This window comes from Nicotiana sylvestris, chromosome 2 (genome assembly GCF_000393655.2).
Source record: "Nicotiana sylvestris chromosome 2, ASM39365v2, whole genome shotgun sequence".
In the NCBI taxonomy this organism is placed as follows: domain Eukaryota; kingdom Viridiplantae; phylum Streptophyta; class Magnoliopsida; order Solanales; family Solanaceae; genus Nicotiana; species Nicotiana sylvestris.
Window position 1 is genome coordinate 16314943 of NC_091058.1, and position 19428 is coordinate 16334370.

General features: G+C 37.6%; 1 long non-coding RNA gene across 1 annotated transcript; it reads right to left on the minus strand.

The window, feature by feature from the left end:
- Positions 1-4097: 4097 nt before the first annotated feature.
- Positions 4098-12231, minus strand: LOC104226331 (uncharacterized). Its single transcript, XR_710827.2, has 2 exons — positions 11639-12231; positions 4098-4386 (listed from the first exon to the last, which is right to left on the minus strand). It is a non-coding gene; the product is annotated as an uncharacterized lncRNA (long non-coding RNA).
- Positions 12232-19428: the final 7197 nt, after the last annotated feature.

Sequence of the window (19428 nt, forward strand, 5' to 3'; positions counted from 1 at the left end):
TGTCAGTTAGTGGAGTGGTTAGTAGCTAGTCAAGTGACACCTGTAGTAGCCTTAGTTAGTTGATTTTATTTTTCTTCTCATTCTCGTTTTGTATATAGTGGACTCTCCACTCAGACTTTAATCTCAGAGAAATGAAATTCTAGAAGCTTCACTCTCTCTCTCTCTCTCCTTCTTCATTCTCTTTGTTGTAACCTCCTATGGCGTAGAAGTCCAATTCTCATCAGTATTGAAGCTCAGATGACCTTTGAGCTACTGTTACATTGACGAATTTGATACGATGTCAGAGAAAGGAGCGTAAGTTTGGACTCGTCTCTCTAAATATGTTAGTTCTAATTCCGTCAATCTCAATTTCAATCAAATCGCACACATGCTAGTTCATTTTTCATCAATTTCAAACTTCTCTTATTTTTGTAATCACTTGGAAATTGCTTCTAGATCTGTAATCACTATTTTCTAGTTCTCATTTACTTAGAAATTTCATACTGTACGAGATGACTATTGTCGAAGATGATGATCAATCTACACCGACCATGGCTGAATCACCTAATCAGTCAGGTGTTGATATCAGTAGTCCCTTGTATATGCATCCATCTGATAATCCCAGATCAACATTGGTTCCTGTTCCATTTGATGGTTTTGGATATCGATCATGGAGAAGGGATGTAATGCGAGCCCTATCAGTGAAAAATAAGCTGGGATTTATCAACGGGGAGTGCAAGAGACCAGATCCAGACTCATCAAAATTCCGACAATGGAAAAGATGCGATAACATGGTCAATTCATGGATTCTAAATTCCTTAACTAAGGAAATTGCATATAGTGTGGAATATGTAACAGATGCAGTTGAATTGTGGAGAGAACTTGAAGATCGATATGATCAAACAAATGGAACAAAACTCTACCATATCCAAAAGGAAATCAATGGTATATCCTAAGGAGCCCTTGATATCGCTGGTTACTACACTAAAATGAAGAAGTTATGGGAGAAACTCAACACTTTGATTGTCAAATCTCATTACACTTGTAATTATACATGTGGAGCTAAGGAAAGCATACACAAATCTGAGCAGGATAGGAGGCTGATACAGTTTCTCATGGGATTGAATGAGACATACACTGTAGTTCGAGGTAGTATACTCATGATGAATCCTCTTCCTATAACTGCCTAAGCCTTTTAATTGCTAATTCAAGAGGAAAGGCAGAGAAAAATCAAGCTAAATAATCATTTAACTCTAGGATCATCAGCCTTAAGTGCTAGCACAAATAGACCTGGTTCATTTAAGATAAATTATTCTCCCAGTAACAATCACTGCAATAGGAACATACCTTTTTGTGATTATTGTAAGAAATCAGGGCACACCAAAGAGAAATGTTATAAGCTTCATGGATATCTTCAAAGTTTCAGTCAGAATCAGAATCCATATACAAATACAAATCACAATCAGACCTCCAACTTCAATCAAAATCCTAGATAAAGTTTCAACTACAATCGCAATTCCAATAACATCCAGAATAATAGGTTCAATAGAAGAAATAGAGCACTGGCTAATGCATATATAACAACCATTGATACACAACCCGCTGAAACTGAGAAATATGCTTATTATGATAATACTCAGAATATGAGTCTCACTCAAGAGGAATACAACCAGTTAGTGAGTCTACTACAATAGTTTCAATCAGGAGGAGGAAGAGACTGCATAACTAGTACTAATATTGCATCGGGAGCAGCAAACTTTACATGTATTATAGCTTGTACTTCCTCTATTGATTTTGGTAAACTGTCATGTGAATATTTCAAAAACAAAGCTGATGCATGGATTATAGACTCAAGGGCATCAAAAAACATGACTTTTAACAAATCCCTATTAACCAAGATAGTAACTTTACCATGTCCTCTATTAGTTGTACTTTCAAATGGCTACAAGGTAAAGGTGACAGAAATTGGTAGTATGATGCTCGCTCCTTTCACCCTAGACAAAGTGATATTTGTCCCCTCTTTTAGATACAATTTGATCTCTGTTCACTCTTTGGCCTCTCATCTTAACTATCTTGTTGCTTTTGTCAAACACTATTGCATACTGCAGGCCCCTTCAATGAAGAGGCCTCTGGTGATTGGTAGAATCAAAGATGGGTTGTACATCCTGTGCCCAAGCTGCTTGAAGAGCAATAATGCAAGCCTTGTAGTAAAGACCACTTACGCCTTGTCTATAACTTCTACTTGTTATACTTGTAACACACATTGTCCCTCTCATTCTACTGTAAATAGATCATTGCATGTCAATAAATGTGTTTCCTCTTATCCAATTGTAAATAATCCATGTGGAAATATTGAAGAACATTTTTCCTTTACAAGTCCATCTTCTAAGGTCCCTAGTATATTTTCTCATTTCTATACTAAAAGCAATATGGATGTATTGTGGCATAACAAACTTGGACATGTCCCATTTACCAAAATGAGCAACAATACTACTATTCCTATCAACTTCTCTCCCAAACAACCCTTCAACTGCGCCATTTGCCCAATGGTTAGACAAGAAAGACTACCATTCCCTCAGAAAACCATTACAACCAACAGAATTTTTTAACTTCTACATGTTGATTTGTGGGGTCCATATCATGTTCCTACACATGATAGATACAAATACTTTATAACTATGGTGGATGATTTAAGTAGATCTACTTGGACTCACCTTTTATCCAGCAAAACTAATGCCCTTCAAATACTCAAAGGATTCATAAATCTAGTAGAAAACCAATTTGGTGTAACTATCAAATCCATAAGGTCAGACAATGGATTAGAGTTCACTAACACAGAAGCAAGTATGTTGTTTCAATCTAAAGACATCATTCATAAAAAAACATGTCCATACACACCACAACAGAATGGTGTGGTGGAAAGAAAACACAAATATCTCCTTGAAACAGCCAAAGCATTTCTCTTCCAATCCAAATTACCCTTAAGATACTGGGGTGAATGTGTTCTTTGTGTCACATAAATTATAAACAGATTGCCTTCTACTTTAACTAACAACTAAACTCCATATGAACAATTGTATAAAAGAAATCCAAAGTATTCTCACCTAAAGAGTTTTGGTTGTTTATGCTACCCTATTGTACCAATACTACACAGGGACAAGTTTGAACCTAGAACAACACCACATGTGTTTATTAGCTATCCCTTCAAACACAAAGGGGTACAAAGTTCCGAGTCTAGCCACCAGAAAGATTCATATCTCCAGAGATATAGTCTTCAATGAGTCCATCTTTCCTTTTGCAGTCAATATGAATAAATCTCCTCAGACATTTGTCCCTCATCTAATTCTCTTTATTGAGTCTCTATGTGAACAACCTTCTAATAGTACAAGTGTTACATAATTGTCTGAAGATTTCAATGATCAAAGGAGTCCTGATAGCACATCCAATCTTATGTCACCTATACATGTAGCCTCCTCATGACCTTCTGCAGTACCCTTTTCTCCATTACCTAATTCACCATAACATTGTTACACTGAATAGACCCCTACAGAACCTGTCTAATTGAGACACTCTCAAAGGAATCATAAACCACCTACCTATTTGCAAGATTATGTACATTCCCTTCCTCACGTTAAAACAAATCATGTTACCTTAAATGCTTTATTCTCTATGAATCACCACATTGCCCCCTAATCTACTAACTTCTATCAGTCAGACTTTTATGAGAAATGTTTGTCATGATAGGGAACCATCAACATATGAGGAGGTAGCCATTGATCCTGCATGGCAAGCAGCAATAACACAGGAATTTGAAGCACTATATTCCAATCACACTTAAGACCTAGTAACTCTGCCACCTGGGAAACAAGCAATAAGTTGCAAATGGGTCTACAAGGTGAAGCACAAAGCAGATGGCAATTTTGAAAGGTTCAAAGTTAGACTGGTTGTTAAAGGCTACACTCAGCAAGTAGGAATTTTTCACGACCCAAAATGATGGGCCGCGGTAGGCAACCGATACCTTACTCAACCGAGTACCAACATAACGTATCTTTTCGTATCATACTATCATAGATAACTGAGCCGGAGAGGCTGCCGTGAAATATGTAGAATACAACATGTAATACCAACTTATACATAAGACATATGGTCCTCTAAAACTAAAATAACCACTCATACATTGAACATAGGCCAACAAGGTCATACAATCTTTTACGTACATGACATCTGTCTACAAGCTTCTAAGGATACATAATTGTCATAAAGGTCAGGACACAGCCCTGCCATACCAAATAATACACATCTAAATCATGCTGAACAAACAAGCAACTTCGTAGCAAATGGAGTACACCAACATCTTCCGCTGAGCTGATCACCTACTTGGAGGACTCTCGACCTGTCTATCGAGACCTGCGGGCATGAAACGCAGTGTTCCCAAGCAAAAGGGACGTCAGTACAAATAATGTACCGAGTATGTAAGGAATAAAAATCAGTAAATAATAGACATGAGAGAAACATGGAGTAAAAGACTCGACGTGTACGTCTGCATAGCTTTATGAATCATTTCATTTTTTTAATGTCATGCATATGCGTATAAATGTCATACAATGCATAGGTATATGCGTTCATAACATCATCAAGCCTCTAAGGGTATCCCATCATATTATTTCAGCCAGTGGGAAAATCATCAACGTATATCAGCTGATCAGGTGGTGGTGCGTATATAACGTCGTAACCTTTTCCCATATCTCATATACATATAATATATGTGTATATAATGTCATCTGGTCATGGGTCAATGTACATGCATTAATGCATGAAATGCATATGAAATACGTTACAAGATTTTCGGAATATCATAAAATCAATATGCATTTCGGATAAACTTTATCAAATACGTATTTTTCTGAGACCCATGAATAGAAGATATAATAATAATTCATATGGGGAATCAAGAATATAGACAACACTAATATTTCTATGAATAAAGTGATTTATGAAAGTTGCGTATTTTTCTCGTTTTGTTTGTGTCGTATAGATCATACCAAAAAGAAAGAAGGGATAGCCTTAACATACTTGAGTCAATTCTCTTGAAAATCCCTTTAACACACGTCAATTGCAACAATACATAACGGCAGACCGAAGTAGGAAAAAATCTGTATGATATTCTTGAGAAAGATTGTACTGCGCTTCCTTAGAATTGCATCTCACGTTGCTGTAGCGTTATGAAATTTCATATGAATTCATTTGGGAATTCATCTGATACTTACTTAGCACATACATCTCATATAATTGTGGTGTTATCCAACCTAATTCTTTGAAAATAACGCATGAACTTACAGGATTTCATCAGACACCACATTTGAATGTGAACTGGACTTTGGTAATCAAATTAGGATATAGCTAGCTAGGATGCATTGTATTTCCAAGTAAGAAACCAACCAAGGCACTTATGTCCAATTCTCTAAATAAAGGAGAACGTGTAATCAAGTTGTCTTTTGACTCATCATGGACATTTTGCCACTTTGTCTTGGCTTAATGCCATGTGGCAACCCCAAAAGAATATCCTTATCCACATAATCCTTCTTGATACCACAATTATCCCTATCATTAATCAATTATCCTCATAATTAGGAATTATCTCAAATTACTTAAAATACTACTTACTTTTAATACATTTTATATACCTTACTATCATGGCCATGTGGCATCTTGTGTGGCACTAGTCCATGAATACGAGATATTATACTTGGACCATATTTTATCCCCAAATTTCCAAACTTTGACGAAATTCATTTTCTTCGATTTGCTTACCCTCTCACCTTCACGAATTTACTCATCACTTGTTTGAAATAGCATAGTGCTTATAATTTTAAAATAATCTTATTCTCGAACTTACGTCGGTTAACTTACGACGAAACTTCAACGTACAAAAATGATGTAACAGAATTGATTATACAGAAACATTCTCACCAGTGGTAAAGATGACAACAGTGAGGGCCTTGATAGCTACAACACTTAAGAAAGGTTGGTTTATATCTCAGTTAGATGTGAACAATAATTTCCTCCATGTATAACTCAATGAGGAGGTGTATATGCAGGTACCACCTGGTCTTGTTGTAGATAAACCAGGATTGGTTTGTAAACTAAACAAATCTCTTTATGGCTTGAAACAAGCCAGTCGACAATGGTATACAAAATTGACTGAAGCATTGTGTTCAAAGAGCTATATACATTCCATGTATGACTACTCATTTTTCTATAAAAGAAATGGAGAATCCTCAATGTGTGTTGCAGTATATGTGGATGATGTACTACTCACTAGAACTAACCAACAGAAAATTGCACAACTCAAAGCATTTCTACGTGAACAATTCAAGATCAAGGACATGGGGCAGTTGCATTACTTTCTGAGATTGGAGATTGTGTATAAAGATGATGGGGTTATTATATCTCAAAGGAACTTTGTACTAGACTTGTTAAAAGAATACAATTGTTTGGATTACAAACCTTATTGTTCACCCTTGATCCCACTATAAAGCTGAAGGCTAGAGAAGGCACAATATTACAGGATCCTAACTATTATAGAAAACTAGTAGGAAAACTGAATTTTCTAACTAACACCAGATTGGACATTGCATATAGTGTTCAATGCTTGAGTCAGTTTATATAGGAACCCAGAGAACCTCATCTGAAAGCAGCATTTCATCTGCTCAGATGTATGAGAAATGACCGTACTTTTGAAATTTTCATGTCAAAGGATGGAGATCACACAGTTAAAGCCTATTGTCATTCTGATTGGGCAGCCTGCCCGGATTCTAGGAGGTCCATTACAGGTTATTTAGTGCTATTGGGCAACAATCCTATCAGTTGGAAGTCTAAGAAACAAGTGACTATATCTCTATCTTCTGCAGAAGTAGAGTATAGATCTTTGAGGAAAGTAGTAGGGAAATTAGTATGGTTGAGAAGACTATTTGAAGAACTGACTGTCCTTTTTTCCTTGCCTATCTCAGTATTCTGTGACAGTCAGTTTGTACTGCACATTGCAAAGAATCTAGTATTTCATGAAAGAACCAAATATATAGAAGTGGATTGCCATTTTGTGCGTGATCAATTACAAGCATGCCTAATTTCTCTCCACCACATCAGAATATACAATCAGCTTGCAGATGTTTTGACTAAAGCCTTGACTGGGATCAAGTACAATTCTACATTAGGCAAGTTGGCTTTGTTTGTCTTTGTTCACCACACCTCCAACTTGGGGGGTGTTAAGATTAATTATTCACTTAGCTTAGCTTAGTCACTAGCTTACTTATTGGAGCAGAGTTATTTGTGTTAGTTGTCAGTTAGTGGAGTGGTTAGTAGTTAGTTAAGTGACAGCTGTAGTAGCCTTAGTTAGTTGATTTCATTTTTTTCTCATTCTCGTTTTGTATATAGTGGACTCTCCACTCAGACTTTAATCTCAGAGAAATGAAATTCTAGAAGCTTCACTCTCTCTCTCCTTCTTCATTCTCTTTGATGTAACCTCCCATGGCATAGAAGTCCAGTTCTCATCACCATTGAAGCTCAGCTGAGCTTCGAGCTACTGCTACATTGACGAATTTGATATAAGAAGCCACCTAAATTTTCAAGAAAATCCTAGTGGCTTGGTTTTGTGAACCTACTAAGCAATACTAGCAAATTATACTAGGTATCTTTTTTGTTGCTAATCCATAATTTACAGGAAGTTTCTTAGAATTAACATTTAACAAGTTTTAAAAATAAAGAGACAAACAAACTGACTCGTTTCTTTTAATTGTACTCCCTCTGTCTCATATTAATAGTCGTTGTCGCGCCCCTTTTTCCCATCCTTGTGGAGGGAGGTCCGGGTTTCGACATTCACCGGGTGTAATGACTCGTTTTCTTTTGGAAATTGGGTATTTGAAGAGTCGTCACCTAACGGATTATGGTGCGTTAGGGCACCTAGAGCAATTAACTCTTGGGTTAGTTTGCATTACCAGAGATTAGGGTAAGGGCTCGAAATAACCTCGAAGGGAAGGTGTTAGGCACCCCTCTTGGTCCACAACTGTGGGTCACGACCGAACTTATATTTACAAATTAGTCCATATAAACTAGTAAGTTGTAAAGCTCATTGAACAAGTCAAGTAATGAAATAAAGGTTTGAACAAATTATTCAAACAATGTTTTAAATGAGGAGAGGATTTGGGGTAAGAAGGGGTCCTAGGTTGTTTATGCTATAAGATCACTCCACACAATGTCTGATAACACTCCTCAATGAGGGGCTACATGTGACATTAACGCACAGTCATCATATCTCATGTCTACCCTTCCCATCTCCTTATTGGTCATGCAAAGCGAGTGTTTGGTCATTGATTCCTATTATGTGCTGCTACCCGTCCCTTCTTAATAGTCCCAGAGGGAGTTGGGACCTCTACCTATAGGTCGTTCTAGACGTACCCCTAAGGTTTTAAAGGCAAACCTCTAAAGGCGACAATCAAAAAGCATCTAGGACTTTCACATAATGAGAGAAAGTAAAAGGCTCATAGTTTGCTCCGCAAACAAGCATGCATGCAGCACGACTCAACCACAAGTAAGGTCTTTAGTAATCAAAGTCCTAAAGCAGGATTTCTAAGTGATTATGCAGAAATAAACCACTTTTAGATACAGAAGTCATAACATTATTAGCTGCCTAGGACCTCCTCTTTAAAAGCTTATTAGAATTCAGAGACGTCGAGTGATAGAAAAAGCTTCAGAGAAATGCAAGTTTTGAAAATGCCGTAAGGCTTGCCTATATGCAGAGCTGTGTCTATGCTAATGCAGAAACAGACAAGTGTTCGAAATAGAACCTTTCAATACCTATAGGCAGAATATCTAACGGGATTAAAACAATTATGAAAGGATCGGTTTTAGAGAGTTATCGCTTGACAAGGCCAGTTTTAAGAAGTAAACTAGGTGAGATAAAATCGACTCATTAGGCTAATTAGACTACCAGACATAATATCGAGTAGAAGTCCCTATAGGCATGGTATCTAGGCGTGTTACTGGTTTTAGGCAATTTGCAGTAACTCATTGAATTGGAATTATGTTCTATAGGCATGGTATCTATACTTGAATTGATTTAAAACATGATGACTTGGAACCTGGAAACATGGTTTCTAATATGACAAATGCAAGATTTATGAACGTGGTTTATAGCTGATGCAAATGACACTAAAAGTGAAAACCTATAGACATGATGTCTATTATGCCAAATGAAATCAGATTCAACAAGAGTCACACCCTATGAACATGTTTTCTATTAAGTAAAGCAGGCAAATTTGAAAGTAAAATCCTAAGAGCAGGATTTCTACCTATATTACCCCATAAAGTATACATCTACCCACCCCTTTTACTAAATTACCCTGAATATCTGTTTACAAAATATTGCAGGCCAACAGATGACTTACATAAATGAAATAGAAAACTAAGAAGCTATTCTATAGGGAGCCTGCAATCAGGCCCAAGTTTCCCAAAGCCTCCAATGGTCTTTCAAACCTCATTTCCACAAACAAATCAGGGTCTAGGTGCATCAAAGTTCCCTAAGGGTCTCAAGGACCCCGGACAATGCTTACACCTAAACTTAGTAGCCAAACATTGAACCAGTGCAGTGGAAATCCAGCCTTAGTATGCCAGAGTTCCAAGGGTTCTCAAGAGGATCCCAAGGCAGTACACATACTAGAGGGGGCAGAACTTATTAACTAAGAGTAGAGTGAAAGTGCATGACACATGCTTGAAAGAAATTTATTAAAGACTGGACTTAAAGGTCTGTTTTGAAAGCAATTAGTAAAGCAATAGAGGTTGTTTGAAAGAGGTTGGAGTAGTAAACAGAATTCAAACACTTCAGGATAAGACCACACACATCAAGTTCACAGAATCTAAATGTATTCGATATACACAGACATTTCATGCAGACACATGACCCCAGCAGGAGTATTAGTACTGGTATGGACATGCTCAAAGATAGCTTGACACTGGCATAATCACAAACCAATTATGAGGAACATAAACACTTAGAGGGGAATAAGGATTTGGGATTCACAAAATGGTAATTGCACAGTAGGTAAAGGAAAACAATAGTCCAGACATGCTTGAATCACACAAGAGAATACATGAGCTTAAAGGGAGGCGAGTTATACTAGTATGTTTAGCTACAAACTCCACAACAAAACCATAAGTAAAAGCAGGATAGAAATAAAAGAAATTGAAACAAGAAAAGAAACATGTTGTTGTTGTGGCTGTAAATTAAACTAGGACATACCAGTGAAGATAGAAGTAAGCAGAATGAAAGAACCAAAGAGCACAAATGATTAGCCTTGGCTTACAGAGATTTTAAATAAGAGAGGGATTTTTTGGAAGCCAAGTGTGTGTCGTTTGTGAAAGACTTAGGGTATTTATAGTTGAAAGTAGGTAGTGGAATAAGGTAAAAAAATATAGCAGTATACTAATTTAAGAACTCAGAATCAATCACTTAGAGAATCAAGGAAGTACTTCCTTGAGGGGAATCAAGGTGTCACACCTCCTTTTACACTACCCCGAAAGGGGTATAAGGGAATTTTTTCCATGACAATCAAAACGTGATTATTTATTTAAAATTCAGAGTCACCACTTAAGATAATTTATGGTATCCCAAGTCACCGATTAAAATCCCGAATCGAGGAAGTTGACTTTGTATTAATGTCTGCGAACACAGAAATCCGAGTAAGGAATTCTGTTAACCCGAGAGATGATGTTATCCATTCCCGAGTTCCGTGGTTCTAGCACGGTCACTTTGATAAAACTTGGCTTATTAAATTGTCTTTACTTATTTTAAAATCTTTGTGCATTTGCCTCTTTTAATTAAGAAATTATCTTGAAACGGGTCACGCGTACGTGTACCCATTTGTTTGGCGCGTCAAAAATCATGTCACGCGAATGTGTCCACAATTAATAACGCTTTATTGTTATTAAGAAAAGTTTGGCTAAAGTTGCGCGAACGCATACTCCGGTTTTATTTTTAAAATCTTAATCATGCCACGCGAACATGTCCACAATCGCGATAGTCGATTTAAAAAAATGCGCCTAAACAAACTACGAATTGTTTATGAGTTGCCTTAGCTTTGGATCATTGTGAGGCGTAAAGGTTATGGAAGTCATATTATTGTGGAAAAGGGGTGTGATTTAACAAGTGACTATAGTCAACATGGCCCAACATAATCTCCTATAACTTTTACTAGCAACTAATATTTAAAATTAGATTAACATTTATGGCATGAATAAAATAGATACGAACCGAACAAATTAGTGACTAGGATAGGAAATTAAAATGAAACCAAGGCATGGTGAACTGGAGAACCCGTTGATTCGTTGAAGAAAATATCACTTGTAGCTTAATTTTCTCATATCAAGTTAATTACTTAAAAGAAATAACTTAAATAGATAAGAGAACAAAACTATTAATAAGATTAACCATACGGTATACTAAAAGAAGGGGAAAAAATGAACCCAGCATGAAACACATTCAACAGTGTAATGAACCAAACATAAGCACTAATAAATAAAATTCAATCGTATAAAAACTTGAAGTCAAAACAAAACACAATGACCCAAATTATTGAACAACAAATAAAATAGAATGAAAATTAACCTTTATATTGATGACTGAGAACTTTAAATTACAGCAGCTCAATCGGACAGCTTTCAGACGGAGCCTCTCGAATTGCGGACGGAAACTTGAATCGGCACCGGAAAGCTCGAACTAAACCAATGATTTCTAATACGCCGTAAAAGAACTGATAAAAGCCTACGTTTATGATTTTGTAAAGTCTTTCTTGGATGTTTCTCGTGAATTTGGGGGGAGGGAGGGCTGAAGCGTTAGGGGCTTCTCGCTACTGTCCCTTTCGTTCTTTTTTTTGTGAGATTGTGGTGGCCGATCACTTTTTGTCCAAGAGAGTGACGATGGACCTTTTTTGAAGGGGTGGAGTTATGATTTTTTCTTTCAATCTTTGGAATCCAAAAATGGAGGGATTAGGTGGGATGTCAGCGGAAGCTTTTTGGATGGGAGGTGCCCAAGTGGGTGAGCTCTAAGGTTTTTTAGGAATTATATGAGAGGTTGCGACTGAAGCTTCTCTTGTTTATGTTCTGCCGCTGCTCATTTTTTGTAGGAATTCAGAATTAAAAGTTGATGGCTGCCCTCCTGAAGAAGATGATGAAAGTGAGGGGTCTCTTGTCACCAAAATGGCGGATTGTTGTCTATATCCCTTAGAGTCTATTTTCAGCTCATTTTATATTAGAGTCTAGGTTAGTTTTGTAGGGTTTTTTTTACGGGGTATGAGCCTAGGAATTATGGGCTAGGTCCAAAAATTAGACCTAAAAATAGGATGTTTGAGCTCAAATTTTATTCTTTCCCCGCGAACGAGAGTAAAATACGATTTCATTTATTAATTAATCCTACTTAAGTAAAATAACTGTTAAAATAAGACTGACCGTTAAAACAAAACTATTTTTTGGTATTTTTTACGATTAAAAATGACTACAAACATTAATGAAACTATTTTTTTGTAATTTTCATTTTCTTGCAATAAAATAAAGTAACATAGTCAAAATTAGTTGACATAGCGATATTATGCCTAAATTAAATATTTACATGCTAAAATATAAAAAATCTTGGGGAGAGTCAAAAATTACATATCTACGCAAGGTCCAACGGAAAGATTCAGTACCATATAAGGGGGAAAGGAGGAATCAGTGCATAATTAAACAAGGAAAGGAGCCAGAGTCCATTAGGCATAAAGTAGTCGATTAGGACCAAATTCAAAAAGACCCAATTAATGAAAGACTAAGTAAAACCAAGTATTATAGTAAATAAGGTAATAAAATCAGTGAATTCAAAGAGACGAGTAGATTTCTAGGGCCTTGAAGGAAAATCTTTCAATTACCAACAGTTAAGAAAAATCATAATGTATCATGAGGGGTCATGATTCTGCGTGTTTCAACATATAAATAGAGACGAATGAAGAGAAGTAGCAAACAAAACAAGGTCAATTATATAGGCAGAAAGAAATAAGAGATGAGCAAGCACAGTTATATCGAGGTAATGTAAGTAGGCTAGAGATCAGCATGACATATTCGAAGCATGGTGACCACGATAAATTAATAAGACCAAGGCAAAGAAAGTTATGCTAATACTCAGAGCCTAGGCGAAGAGAATCATGCTAACACACGGAACCAAAGTGAAGAAAATCATGCTCACACACAGAAACAGAGTAAGAAAATCATGCGAACATACAGAAACAAGTAAAGAAAATCAGGCTAACACACAGAAACAAGTAAAGAAAATCATGCTAACTCACAGAAACAAGTAAAGAAAATCTTATAAAAATTAAGGCTTTTAACAGAGTTGAGTTAAAAAGCAGTAGGAACATAGAATCGGTCAAGATAAACGAGGGGAAAAGGTTTAATCATAAAGAAATCAGTTGAAACCGGTATAAAAAGAACTCCGAGAAAACCCTAGTTTTCAAAGAAAGTAAGAACGGTTTAGACTTAGAGGATCTTTCAGAAGAAAGCTCGAAAATAAGCAAATCATAAAAGGAAACAAGTTTAAAGCATGAAAATAACACAGATCTGAGAGATCCAGAAGAGAGTTAGGGTTTCAAAAGGAAACCTAGGTAGAAATCGAAAGAACTTGTTGTAACTTCATGAACCACAACACACATGGTGTGATTTTGCCCAAAATCACACTAGAGAAGCCTCGAACAACAGAATCAGGAACCCTAGTCCGAATCGGCATGGCCCAGGACCCTTGAATGCCTTAGAGATGATGACCAAGGTGATGAGAGTGACCATTGGAGGCTTGGGGTTTGAGAGATAGTCTACGGAGATGACCGGAGAAGGAGGTGAGTGGAGGAGTCTAGGGCTAGGTTTAAGAGAAGAGTGGAGATGAGAGAGCTTCTCATGAAGGCGGAACTTTTGGAAAAGTGACTTAGGGTTGGGGGTCGTTTGAAAATTAAAAAGGAAATGGATTATTTGGACCGTTGATTTGAGAGATCAATGGTCATGATTAAAATCGGTAGGTGGGTTCCGGGTTTGGGTAAGGATTAATAGGGTATGGGTCGGGTGATTTGGGTGTGAAATTGGGCTGGAAAGGGGTCCAATTTTGGCCATAATTGAAAGCCAAATTTGGGTGTTATTTAAATATCCAATTTTTCCCTATTTACTTTATAAAAAATAGTAAGTAATTTTTGGAAAATAAATTAAGGTACCAAAATAATTTAAAATACATAATTAATAATTTAAAAATACAGGATCCAATTTTATGCATATAAACATAATTATATCTAAATGGGCTAACATTGCAATATATGCAAATTTAGCTTTTAAAAATACTAAATGTAATTGTGAAAACACATAAAAATTACGTTAGTCATATTTTGGCACAAATATAGAAATCTAATAAATGAATTATCAAAACAATAATTTTAAAAATAATTATTGAGATTTTATGGATAAAAAGGGGAGAAAATAAATCAATTTAAACCCTTAAAATTATGAGAAAAATAATAAAAACCTTGGGCATGCTTATGTATGCATATATATATATATGCTATTTTGAAGTCTTTTATGCATATTCAAAACATATAGGAAAAAATTAGGTATCAACAGCTGCCCCTCTTTACCCGGAAAGGATGAAAGAGTTTTCAGGTAAAGAAATGATGGCCAATTTTGATCGGATGGGATATTTTGAAAGACAGAGGCCGAGCTCTGGTTTCTGAGTTGCCTATATATCCTTGATTTTACAAGAATCAGGCCATGTGTAGTTCTGGATTCACCTGCGGAGTATGCTGATGAAACTACCACAAGAATGGACACGAGATATGGAAGTGGCTATGATCGGGACGGTTGGAGAGAACTGGAGCGAGATCGCTCTTGCTAGGATAGCAGTTGCTTACTGGTTACCTACAGATAAAAGATGCTACAATCGTATTTGTGAAAATTTAAACATGATAGAAATTCCCTTTGGACCATGAAGGTTGTCTTCGGACGGTTAAAGATAACGTCCTTAGACCATGACATCCTGGGCCATGAATTATTTTAATGAGGGATTCACAGGTCATGAAATGATGTTCTCGGGCCATGAAAATGGTGCCTCCGAACCATGACACCTTTAAATAATGATATGCAAATTTGAGATATCCTCAGGCCATGACATGGTGTCTTCAGGCTATGATGATGGTGCCTTTAATCTATGACGCCTTTGGATAGATTGACGATCTTTCAGCCCATGATATGCAATAATATGATGTAACAAGACAATGTATAGTCTTGCGAAGCAGAGGGCAGAGCTCATCCCAATTGAAAAGCAGGTAGATAGTAGTAGAAAATAGAGCAATATTGGTGCAAGAAGGGACAATGCTTAGTCCCATGCGAGTGGGGAGGCAAGGATTAGCCTTATGCAAATGGGGAGGCAAGGAATATCCTTATGCAAATACGGAGTCAAGGATTATACTCATGTAGGTATGGAGGCAAGGATCAGCCTCATGCAAATATGGAGTCAGGGATTAGACTCATGCAAGATTGGAGACAGAGCTTAGTCTCATGTGTCACACCTCGTTTTTCCGCGCCCGCGGGGGCACAGGGGAGTTTTTTCCAATTAAAGGACAATCAAAACGGAATTTATTTATTTATTTCAGAGTCGCCACTTGGGAGATTTAGGGTGTCCCAAGTCACCAATTTTAATCCCGAAGCGAGGAAAATGATGACTCCATATTACAGTCTGCGTACCAGAAATCCGGATAAGGAATTCTGTTAACCCGGGAGAAGGTGTTAGGCATTCCCGAGTTCCGTGGTTCTAGCACGGTCGCTCAACTGTTATATTCGGCTTGATTATCTGATTTTATACAAGTCTGAACTTATGTGCAAAATTTAACTTTTAACCGCTTTTATCATTTACTGTTTTTATCAAGAATTGCAACGTTGTGAAAATGTATCTCGAACCGCGTTACAATCAATGTACCCGCGGTCGTCGACACACTTTGACTCCGTTGAGATTTGGATTTGGGTCACATCAATGTGCACCCGAGTTTAAGGAAATTAAATTGTTAAAGGCGCGCCTAAAGCGACTAGCGTATTTATTTTGGGTAGGACCGTGGAATTTTACTAAATGGTCCATCCCGAAGTCTAAATAATTTTTAAAGCAAATATTTACTGAGGGCCCCGCAATTGTATTTTATTTGGTGAGGCTCATCTCATTATTATTTTTTTTCAAAAAATGAATTTGCAACGTCATGGACACGCATCTCGAACCACGTCACAATCAATGTACCCGTGATTAGAAACACATTTCGAATCCGTCGAGATTTGGATTTGGGTCACATAAATGTGCACCCGAGTTTAGGAAGGTAAGGTTTATTAAAGCGTGTCCTAAAGAGACTAACGTGTTGTTATTTTAGGAGGGTTGTGAGATTTGCTAAACAACCCGTCCTGGAAACTAAATGCTTCAATAATTTACATTTAACAAGGGCCCCGCATCTGCGTGTTTTGTTTATTTTCATCGAGGCTCATCTCGTTCTTATTTTAAAAGGATATCCTATAGCAACTACGTTTCTTGTCGTGTTCGTCTCTATCAATTGAAAACGGTGGATAGTCCTAATTAATTACATGCTTGCAAGTTGTTTGTAATGGAATTCGGAAATGCTTAACAACAAGTCGGGACCGAAGCTGCGTGCACAGTCGGCCAAACAAATAATCCTGGGCCCAAATCCAGCCCACGCGCGGTTGGCCAGACCTGGGCCACTGCTCGCTCGATGCGGGCCTGCCTGATCTGTCCTCGACCTGGGCTCGACCCTTGTGAGGTTGAGGAGTGCAGGCTTGCGCCGTTTATTTTAAGGCAATGGTTTGCCAATTATAGGGGGACAATTTATCAAAAGGACACAAAATTAACTAACATGGATAGTTCTACGTATTTAAAGACATGCTAACCTTATAAAACCTAAGATACAACCTACTGCATCGGGGACCCTTTTATCTATCAGCCTACATATACAAACTAACATTCAATCACCATATATTGATATCTACTGGGCACACAAGCTACCTTCAGTATCTAAACAAGAATGTAAACTATTATACATTAAATGAGGTTCAATATAACAGTCTATGTACGAAATAAACAACTTCAGCTCTTCTCTTTTATATTCATGCTTAAACTCTCAAGTTACATTGGCACTGTTAATCGCGTACCTGGTATAGCAAAGCAGAAGAAGAAGGAGAATTGTCAGCTGAGGGGTATGCGGCAAATACAACAACAGCAGATAAACAGCAATAACACAGCAACAATCCAACAACCACAAATGTTTTCCACAGCCCACAAACAACCAGCAATATTTCCCAGAACAAAGAAAACCAGCAAATAGTCGAGCACCAAATGAGCAATCCCAGGAAAGAGTGATGAAACAACAGCAATACCAGAGTATTCAATGCAGCAACACCAACAGTTCAACAATCACAAGCAGCTCAGTCAATGCAAACCACAGAACTTGGCCGAGACAGCTTGACCAATATGAACTCTTATACAACTTTTCAGACAGTGTTTGGTTACAGTGTTTACTGGAAATTAACTTATGTTTTCAGTCTTTTTCTTTAAACTCACAAGACCTCTCCTCAGACTAAAAAATTTTCCAGCCTTTTGTTTTCTCTTTTTCTGAAGACTAAAAGTCCAGCCCCGTTTAAGTTCTCAAGTGGCTTATTTATAAGCCAAAAACCAGTGCAGTTAAGCTGCCTTTTTTTGCTGCAACTTGCAGCCTGCCCATACTCTTTAAAGCCCATGCCTAAGCATCTTTTGGTGTCAGCCCCCTTTATTCCCACGCCTGGTTTTGTTTAATCAGGAGTTATGGGCATCATTTTTTATTCAATTTAAGTCCCATACTCTTATGTCTTGTTCCCCATTGGCATTAATTTAATCCCAAATTAGTACCCTACTTGTCAGCTCATTTAAACTAATCATTTTTGTTCTTTGCAAACCCCAGACTACCCCTGTTAAACCCTGGTTATCACTGTCTTGACCCTTTGCAGCATCAGGGCATTTTTGAACTGATGAAAGTTCAAATTCAGGACTGCCTAGACTGAACCCTTTTAGTCATTTTTACAATGCCAACAAACCATTTCAAACATTACTGGGGCATTCAGTCAGTGGCCGAGTTCAATTAGTTACGTGAAAATACTAGCTCATTCGATTCATTAGTTATAGCAAACTAATCGACGACATTTATCGAGTCGACTATACTAATTATAACAGGTAATAATCAGTCGCTCATATAAACAATACATTCAGGGACCTAAAGGGTATCAGACAACTTTTGTTCAATTACTGGGAACCTATATAAGTTTATTCATTTGACGACTAATCTAATCGAACATGTTCATCACAGAATACATTCAAATCATACACAGAAAACAATTGACCAAATAAAAGGTCTTTACAGAGATGAAAGAAATCCAAAAAAAATAACAAAATAACAACCAAACACAAAGAGATATGCTGACAACTTATTTAGAAATAAAACAAAAGAAAGGAAAACTTACCAAAATGTTTAAATCAAACAGACCCAAATCTGATTCAACTTCGAATTTTTGAGGCCGAACAAACTTTAATCAGGGTGTTCTCACATGAGAACACCTTGATTAAGGTCTATTAGACCTCAAACCCATGTCAAAACTGGCCGGGTTCCCCAGGTGCATGTGTTTCAAGTTCTGGATTTCCAGATCTGGATTTTTAGGAGTTGTGGGTAGATTCGGACCAAACCAAGCTTGGTTTGGTCACGAGGAAGGTCAGGGGAGTGTCTGGTATGAAGATGGGATGGTTTGGCATAGATCCGGGTTCGACTCAAATCTTCAAATGAAGATTCGAGACGAACGGAAGTGATTCGAGGCTCGTGGTTAGTGGATTTGTGTTCAGGACAGTGAGGTGGTCCTAGGGTGTTCAGGAGGTGGCCACCGGCGTCCATGCCGCCGGGTTCTGGTGAAAGGGAAGCTAGGGCGGCTGCTAGGGTTTGGGGGGGCTTCAGTGTTTGGATGAAGACGATGAGTGGGGGGGGTTAGAATAGGGGGCGTGGGGTGTGATAGGAGGCTTATATACGGGGAGGCTGATTCAATCCTGGCCGTTGGATTGATTAAAATTGATGGCCAGGATTGGGGAGGCTAGACCATACGGTGCCGTTTGGTTAATCAAGGGGTCGGTCAAAAACGGGAATGGGTCGGGTCATGAGGGCTAATAAGGGCCATCGGATCAATGGAAATGAACGGCCCAGATTAACCGTCCCTGAAACGACGTCGTTTCAGGAGGTGCCTGGGCAGGCCTGGTCTGGACCGGACTTGTGCTGGTTTGGGCCCATCTTTTTGTTTTATTTCCTGGGCCTAACCCGATTTTCAATCCCTCTTTTT